The following is a 9,041-nucleotide window of genomic DNA, read 5'->3' on the forward strand; positions in this document are numbered from 1 at the left end:
TAAGCGGGTCTCTATCGTTGCTTGCATCGCTACTAACATACAGTTTCATTGCACGAATCGGAACGAATTTTATCAAAATTAAAAAAATAAAGATTACAATGTACACAAAAAATTACAATGAGCAAATGATTGATGAAATAGTGATGAATACATACCAAGAAAAAGGAGAATGAAATGGTGTGGGAAAATAAATGTGTAAACAAAAAAAATTAACGGTGAAAGATTTTTGGCTTGTTTTTTTAAAATGTGTGTATGAAAACTTTTAAAACCAACAATGCATGAAACAGTGATGAAGAAAGAAGAGAATGAAGGGTACTAAAGTAAACACACACGGACAAAAATAAAATTTATTAAAAAATTCAGATGAATATAATTGATTAGCCGTTTTTTGTAGAATTTTGTGTTGGTTGGCTAAAATGGAAAGTAAATATTACATTATTAAAACAGATTGATTGCATTATTTAAATTTAATTAAGTAGGTTGTTATATTTTAGTATTTTACATTACGTTAGTTGAAATGTTGCCTACTTACTTATTGGTTAACTAGTATTTTTCTACATTTTATATCGGCTGAAATATTAGCTAATTACTTCCTCAAATAAAAAAAATTAAGAAAAATATAAAAACATAGATTGTTAACGCACTACCCACAAGAAGCGGTGGAGCTGAATTGCTATTGCAGCAAGTGCTAAAGGGAATATACCAAAAAGGATAAATTATTTTTGTTTGGACACAATTCTTTTTTGAAACACCAAAAAAGTGAATACTAAAAAGCCCAACAAAACACAAAATGACTTTTGACTGAATTGATTGGGGCGCGCCAGGCCCAGGCGATAGTGTAAGGCCTAGGCGACGCACGCTGAGCCCAGTAGCAAGCCACTGTAGAGGCTCATCCCCCTCAAAAAATAAATTTAATATCGTGTGGGCCAATGGCCCACATATCAGATATTAAACTGATAAGAACAGATACTACACTTGATCTTAGCCAAAAGGCCGAGAAAGGTATGAATTGTTTAGTATAAAAACGTTCCTTTTATATTAAAGAGACTTCAGCGTTGCTTCTTTTCCTCTACGATGTGGTACTTTTTAACAATACCAGTAATCGAATCTTGTTCAGATATTATAGATAAATGAATGAATGCAAGAGAATAAATGCATGAGTAGTTGAGATTGGAATCTATGATGGTACAAACAATCATACATATCCGAAACAGCTTCCATAAAACTTGCTCTGCAGTTTGGACTCTGGAGCATGATAACAAGAGGGCTCCATAGCAATTTTAATTAAGTTCTTAAATACATGCCTCGTCGAACAAAGAAAATAAAAGATAAATAAGTTTACAATTTTGTTCCTATATGTAGAAGCACCTAAACATGTCAACCTACAAAAAGATTTTTCTGCTGAAATCTTTTACTACATGTCTAATTGCCTATGTTATAGCATTTATTATTAACATTAATGCATGTTTCTTATCATCAGAACATGCAATGAATATTCTCTCTTTTTACCCTGATCTATTTCTTGATTCTCTAAACAAGATAGCGTGTAATTATAAAATGTAGCGTTGAACTATCAAAATTATCCAAATAAATTTGGTTGCATGTGTACTTTTGAATAGTTATGCATTATTGGAATTTTCATTTTTGGAAGGGGAAAACCCAATCCAGAAAAATTAGCATTAGTTGGAATATCCTGTTTAAATTCGTGCTATGAGTTTTAACTTTCAAGAAATTGGAAGCTTTACTAAAGTAGTAATTTCCTTTTCCTTTTGGTCTGAAATACTTTCAATAATCTTGTTCATTTTACATATAATAACAAGGATAAATCACTTTTTTAAATTGCTTGGCATCCAATATACTCAATTATCCTGTTTTGACTTTTGTTTCGAAATTGTTCTTATAGAAATCAATCCAACTTAAACCAATTTAGTAAAAAAATAACTTTTCAATGTAATTCGATTTATATTAAGCCGATTTACTAGGGTATTGTGTTTTACATAATTCAAACTAAACTAATTTACACAATCATATCTTCTCTTTACTTAAATAATTTTAATAATTTTCATTATATATGCTATTTCTTTTTTCATAGTCCTTATAGATGGATGTTATAACTTATATAATCATATTAAGAAAATAAATTCAGACGCTCATAAGAATGGTTTTTTCATTTTTTTTAATTTGTTAATTTTAATTGCTGACATAAAAAATTGAAAAAAGAGCTTTAATAACATTATATTAAACACATTTTATAATTTTCTTAAAAAATAAGTGACTCTTTGATATTTTATATTTATTAAAAATTAAAAATTTAGTTAACGTGTGTTAAAAAAAACATAATAAAATTATTATTATTGAAAGTTACTAAATTTATTTTTATAATAAATATAAATAAATACATTAAAATTTTAGATTTTATATTTTTAATAAAAAAATTTAATTTATAATAATCTTAATATGTGCACTTAGAGTACAAATAAAATAAATCTAATAATTAATATATTAAATATTCTTTTATTTAGTTATGTTAACTTTACAATAAATTTTGAAACTGAAAAGATAATTTTTTTTAAAAGAAAGAAGTGATAATATAAATTCTATTTAACAAAATCCTTATACTGATGCTACATAAATCGGTTTTAGATTAAATTATACCGAAGGTCATTTTTCTACTAAATCAATTTAACTTAAGACGATTTATATAGTAAGGATAAATCAATTTAACTTTAAAAATACTATAAATACATACTAAATCGGTTTAAATTATATTGATTTTTATAAAAATAATTTCGGCCCAAAGTTAAAACAGGACAATCATGTAATGAGTGATGCTACATGTACACTAAAATTAGCCATTAAAATTAGTCATTAGTATAAAATATATATTGAAATACAAATATATATTAAAATTAAGGGAAAGTATGAGGAGCTAATGAAATATTTATACAATGTGTACAATGGCGGTTTATGGAATATTAGAGATATAATTATTAGTGTTACATTTTTTCATCAGTTGAAGTTTTTGGGATGAGTGATATCATGACATGGTATTAAAGTGTTCAATTCGAAAGGTCAAGAGTTCGATCCTTGGTAAATTCAAAAATTAAATTAATTTTTCGAGAAGGTATACATATTGTACAAATAGTCCATTGTCTTGGTAGCTAATTTTAGTAGCTAATTTTGGTGTATAAATAACATTTTTATTGAAAGAATATTAAATGTCAAAGAACAGAGAATTAATCCATGCATGCACTGGTTATTAAAGTTATAACTAGAACAAGAACCTATGAGCAATTCGAAAGAGATCTGAGATGAATGAATGAAAAATAGTAGACAAGGTGTGAGCACGAAACCAAAGAGGGTCAAAATGTATATGATTCCACGTGCTTTCTCATTCCGATGGTCCCCTAATTATTCATACTTGCCGCTCACATCATCTCTCTTGTGCTCTCATTAAGGTGAGGTCCATGGAAAAAAGTAAAAATAAAAAAGCATGGTGTATATCATTCAGTTTTTTTTTTGTCTTAGAAAATGAAATGATTCCTTTGTTCAAAGTAAAACACTGCGTGACTTAGATGCCCACCTACCCCACTACTGTCCCCTCACTCACTCTCACACACTCCCACTGCCATAACATAATCACTTTGATTTTTCAATGTGATGTGCTTATCCCACTTTTTGGACCCCAAAAGTTTATCAATTTTAAGGCTCTTTCTCCTAAACCATGTCTTTTTTTTTTTCTTTTGTTTTTGGGTGACTCTCCTAGTAATCTCCTAAATCATGTCTGGTATGATATCTGAATGAATTTCGTTAGAGAGATAATAAAAAATTTTGAATGTGTATAATAAATTTTAAATTTGGTCCAACGTAAAAAAATCTAAATAGTTATTTCAAAAAATTAATCATTTCAACTCTAATTTATCAATAGAATTTATCCAAACATTTTCTCTTATAATGTTTGTTACCACATTCTCATCAATTATCCCACCTCTCCGACATTAGAAACTCCTTCACCGACCATCAAACAACCATCCACGTAGTTATTAAAATTCGACTATCTAGTGAAATGACCATCCAACATTTGTTAATTGTATATACTTAAACTGATTAATAACAATTCAATTAAAAATTAAAATAATCATCTATATACCTAATAAATTGAACATCCAGCATCTAAATTCGTCTGTTGATGTATATACCTTGAAGAAGTAAGGAAAGTGAAATCCAAGAAAGTTAAGTTGGTCGCGCAAGACAGGAGCATTTTTGAAGTGGGCTACGTTTGCATGTAAAAAAATAGGAGCATCATGGATTAAACTAATTGCTTGCACAATTATTGTCGTGCTATCATACGTTGATCTTGGATCTATACCTATGTAGGAGGAGGCGACGTCGTTGAAGGCGACAGTGGCTATGGCAGTCTTGGACTGCGTGACGGACGCAACGTATGCAAAGGGAGTGTCTCCATTTACGATCTTGCGAGGTGTGATGAACGTATGAAAACAACACACTTGTGTGCCCCCTATACGTCGCGAATGATGACGTTGAGAGGAGAAACAACCGGCGCAGGGGATGGGCTGCACGACTGGTGGAATGTGGGACTGCAAGAAACGACGCAAACTGTGCAACGGTGCTGCTAGATATTCGTGGTGCGCATGTCGGCATGAGCTATAGACAACAACGATTTGTGCCTATGACAACGCGACACCAGTGAGAGAGGAAGGAACTGAGCGAGAAGGCAGTCACATCAAATGGAAGAGAAAGAGGTCGTTTTGGGAGTTTACATAATTGTTGCAAATCTTTATTTATTTTGAATTTTAATTTAATAATTATTAAAAATAATTATTTATTTATTATTCGATGTTAATTTCAATTTTATTCTTATTATACACGTTGTATACTAAATTCATTGATTCCGTATATTTTCTCTATGTAAATATATATCCAATTACCAAAAATAAATATGTAGACATCCATTGGATGCAAATTTTCCATTTTGATTTAAAATATGATTGATATTTAAAAGAGAAATTCTTGGACTAGGCATTTTTAATAATTTTGGTAACCGGTATAAATATTAAATTATCTTCAATAAATATATTTTATTAATTTATATATATAAATTTTAAAAAATATGAGTATAAACTGTATTAATTTATATGTATAAATTTTAGTAAACATAAGTATAAATAGTATATTTTTTATATATAAATCTCTATAAATATGAGTATAAATTATTATTGGTTGCTAATTTAAAATAATAGTATTTATTCGTCATATAGCATTGTTCTATTTAAAATAGTCTCAAAAAGACTTGTGTTCTCAATTGAATTTTTAAAAATTAAATGCCTTAAATTAATTTTTAAGAAATATATTAATGAACTAAATTCATAATTTTACTAATTTGATGATACGTGTTAATCTCTAATTAGTAGAAGAATTAATTTAATTTATAGTTATATTTTTCAGAGACCAATTTAAAATATTTGAACATTTATTTAATTTTTGAAATACTATTTTAACCATTATTTCTTAAAAATAAGTTTATTTAGAACAATTTTATATTTTATAGGACCCCAAAAAAAAAGTTTGTATTTTATAAGCATAAGAGCTTAATTTCTGTTATCAATATAATGCCCATTTTTTTTTTCTTTGTCAAGAATATAATGCCCATTTGAATTAATGGAAATTTGTAGTGGCAGAACCAAAGGGGAGGCAGGGTGGGCCGTGGGCTGTGGCCCCCTCTTCCAAAAACATTTTTAACTACATATTAAAAAATACATAAACATTTTAAATGCGTTAAATATATTTTACATTTTCAATGTGTTAAATATATAAAAAAAATTAAAATTTTTTATTGTTATACTCTTAAAATTTAATATTTTTTGAGTAATTTCATTATAATAAAAAAACTGAAACTAAAATTATTATAAATTCAACATTAGTTATTAGTTATAAGAACTTGGTCCTCTAATATTAAAAATCTGGTTCTAGCCACTGGGAACTTGTAATGTTATATTTACTAAATGTTTATAAGACCAAAAGCAAATTAAATACAGAGAAAAAAGTTGAGATAATTTTGATAAATATTTAAGAAGTCATTCAAAGATTGTGTTGCTATACTATCTCGAGTTTTAAGTTTTTATATGGGCAAAAAATTAAATAAATACCACTTTAATCCTAAGACATTTATATATATCACTCTATCTGTTATACTTTTTTAAAAATCTTTCAGTATCTTAATATTTTTATTCAAATATAATGATTTAATAAAAGCTAAATATATTTTCAAAGAACCCAATTAAACACATATTTTAGTAATTTACTCTAAACCTGCCATTAATTAAAATTATGTAGTTTTTTTTTCCCTCCAATTATTGAGGCAACACCTTGTGGTGATTGTGTAGTGGGCAGAATTATTATGGAGTCAATCATAATCAGTGATTTCTACCACCGGCTGCACAATTAAGAAAACGAAGATACGAAGATATTATTTGATTATTCAGATTTGAACAAGTGGCATGCCACGTTTTTGCTACATTTGTATAGTTTCATATGACATCTTTTGTTTTCTCATCTTTACTTTGGTAATAAGCCAACAAATGTAATCTCGATTTTTCTAGGGAACGGATACGGGATTTGGTTTAATTACTTTAGTTCTTATGTGGATTTTTATAGGTTTATCGAATTTTTAATTAAGTTTGTATATTTTAAATTTTATATTATATTAAATTTTATAATTAAATTTATGTTGGAATAAAAATGTTAAAATTAATAGTATATTTTGTTAAATAAAATAAATATATCTAATATTTGAATAAATATTTTATTTTATTTTTTATATTAAATATAGAGAGACTCAAATTTGCGATTTCTTAGATGAGTATGGAAAAATTATGCTATTTGAGTTATAATTTATTGGCAAATATTATTTAATAGAATATTAATTGATTTTAATATTTTTGTGATAGTAAATAGTTAGTTACAATATTTGATATGATATAAGAACTCAATTAAAAAAATAAAAAATTATAAAAATTTAATTAAAATTTGATAAAATTATAAAAACCAATAGAATAATTAAATCTTTAAGAATTTATTCATTTTGAACTTTTGTTAGATGCAAACAATATATATAAATTTGTTGATAAATTATACTAATATCCTAATATTTTTATTGATATTAAATTATAAATTATTTTTTAAATATTTTAAATTTTAATTATAAAATATATTTTAAATAACTTTTGTATTAATAATTAGTAATATATTATTTTAAACTCATTTTAAATATATCATAAAAAATAAAAGTTAAACACATTGACAAGTAATTATATTTAGATATGTCTAGATATATTCAAAAAACACATTTTTTATTTTTTAATTAAAATATAATTAAATACAAAAATATAAATATTGGACAAATTATTAATATTGTGTTTGGAATATTTTAAATATGTAAAATATATAACAACTAAGAGTGTTTGAAAAATATTAAAGTAAAAAAAGAATTATATTTCTTTTAAGAAATGAATTTTAATTTTATTTCAGATTCAAATTCATGATTTGGAACAATTAATTACATGAATTGAAGGAATTATGTGTTTTTTTATTATTTTGTCCTTGTGATTTTTTTTATTTGTTTTTAGTTATTTATTTATTTATTAGAGATAATTTTGATATTTCAATTTTTAATAACGATAAAATTACAAATTAAACTTTTTTTGATCGAATTTAATTTAAATACTAATATGAGAATTAAAAAATTTTTGAGAATTAAAAATTATATTTCAAACCAAAAAAAAGAATTTTTTTTGTAAAAATTCTATTTTTAAAGTGTTTCAAACAGAGTGTCCAGCTTCAAATATAACAACCAATTGGAGATGGGGTCGACAGGGATATAAATCATCTTATAGTGCGTATGGTTACTGGATTAGGCGACTCATAAAGCCACAAATCAAGTCATTTTCATGTTGCTATTAATTATTAATAGCATTTGCTAAGTTACAAAAATCAAATCAAATACCTTAAACTACGCAATTTCCACATTTTATTCTCCTATTGATAACAAAAAAAAAAAATACAATTTTTTGCCGAGACATTGACTTCTTTATTATCATCATAACGCGTTTTTTCTTTTCACCCTTTTTTATCAATGAATTTTGAATCATTACACTAATAAAATTTTCCTGTATAAGTTTTAAATTTATTAACTAAGTTTTTTTTAAGGCAATTCACATAAATAAAATAAATTAAAAAAATATTACTCAAATACAATATTTAGAAAAATTAGACGTAAATGCAATAAATCTAACTATATATAATCTGCGACACCCTAACACGAAATTTGAATACACATAATTTGTTACACCATGTTGCGAATTACGTTGAGAAGTTGCAAACACATAAACCGCTATATTCTGTAGCGATTTATGAACAGATGTGCCTAGAGTGTATTCCGCGAGATCCTGTAGCAGATTATGAAAAAAGTGGTCACTATAAAAACCGCGTGAGGGTGTAGCGAATTTCATTTGAAGAGTTTTGATAGGGACTTAGAGAGAGAAAGTAGAGAGAAGGCTAAGGATATTCTTAGAGCAGTAGAACAATGGAAGATGAAAGGCGGTTGTACCGGCTCAACGGCGTTGCTCACGTAGCCAAAATCATCAATGAAGAGATAAGTGTCTTTATTTTTTTTCAATTGGATGATATTTGTATATTTTATTTAATCTTAAAGAAGTTATTTATTAACTAGAAAAATAGAACCTTAGTTTAACTTAGGTTTTGAAAATTAAAATTTGAAATTTAAAATTTAAATTTAAATGTAGAGAATTTGAAATTACAAGTTTTAGATGATAAATTTATAATTTTAAAACCTAGGTAGTTTACATCTTGAAATATAAATTATGGTTTGATAATGTCAGTGTTAGAAATTAATCAGGTGTTCTTTATTTTTGAATATGCAACCAACCCAATGTATTTATAGCGTTCGTAGGCAACAGAATATGCCGTTACATGATAGGATCATACCTTATTTGGAGAGGGTC

At 26.3% G+C, this 9,041-nt stretch overlaps 1 non-coding gene across 1 annotated transcript; it reads right to left on the bottom strand.

The window, feature by feature from the left end:
• Positions 1 to 810: 810 nt before the first annotated feature.
• On the bottom strand, positions 811 to 1,006 carry LOC112799269 (U2 spliceosomal RNA). Its single transcript, XR_003200843.1, has one exon. It is a non-coding gene; the product is annotated as a U2 spliceosomal RNA (small nuclear RNA).
• Positions 1,007 to 9,041: the final 8,035 nt, after the last annotated feature.

The sequence above is a fragment of the Arachis hypogaea genome, chromosome 4 (genome assembly GCF_003086295.3).
Source record: "Arachis hypogaea cultivar Tifrunner chromosome 4, arahy.Tifrunner.gnm2.J5K5, whole genome shotgun sequence".
NCBI classification, from domain to species: domain Eukaryota; kingdom Viridiplantae; phylum Streptophyta; class Magnoliopsida; order Fabales; family Fabaceae; genus Arachis; species Arachis hypogaea.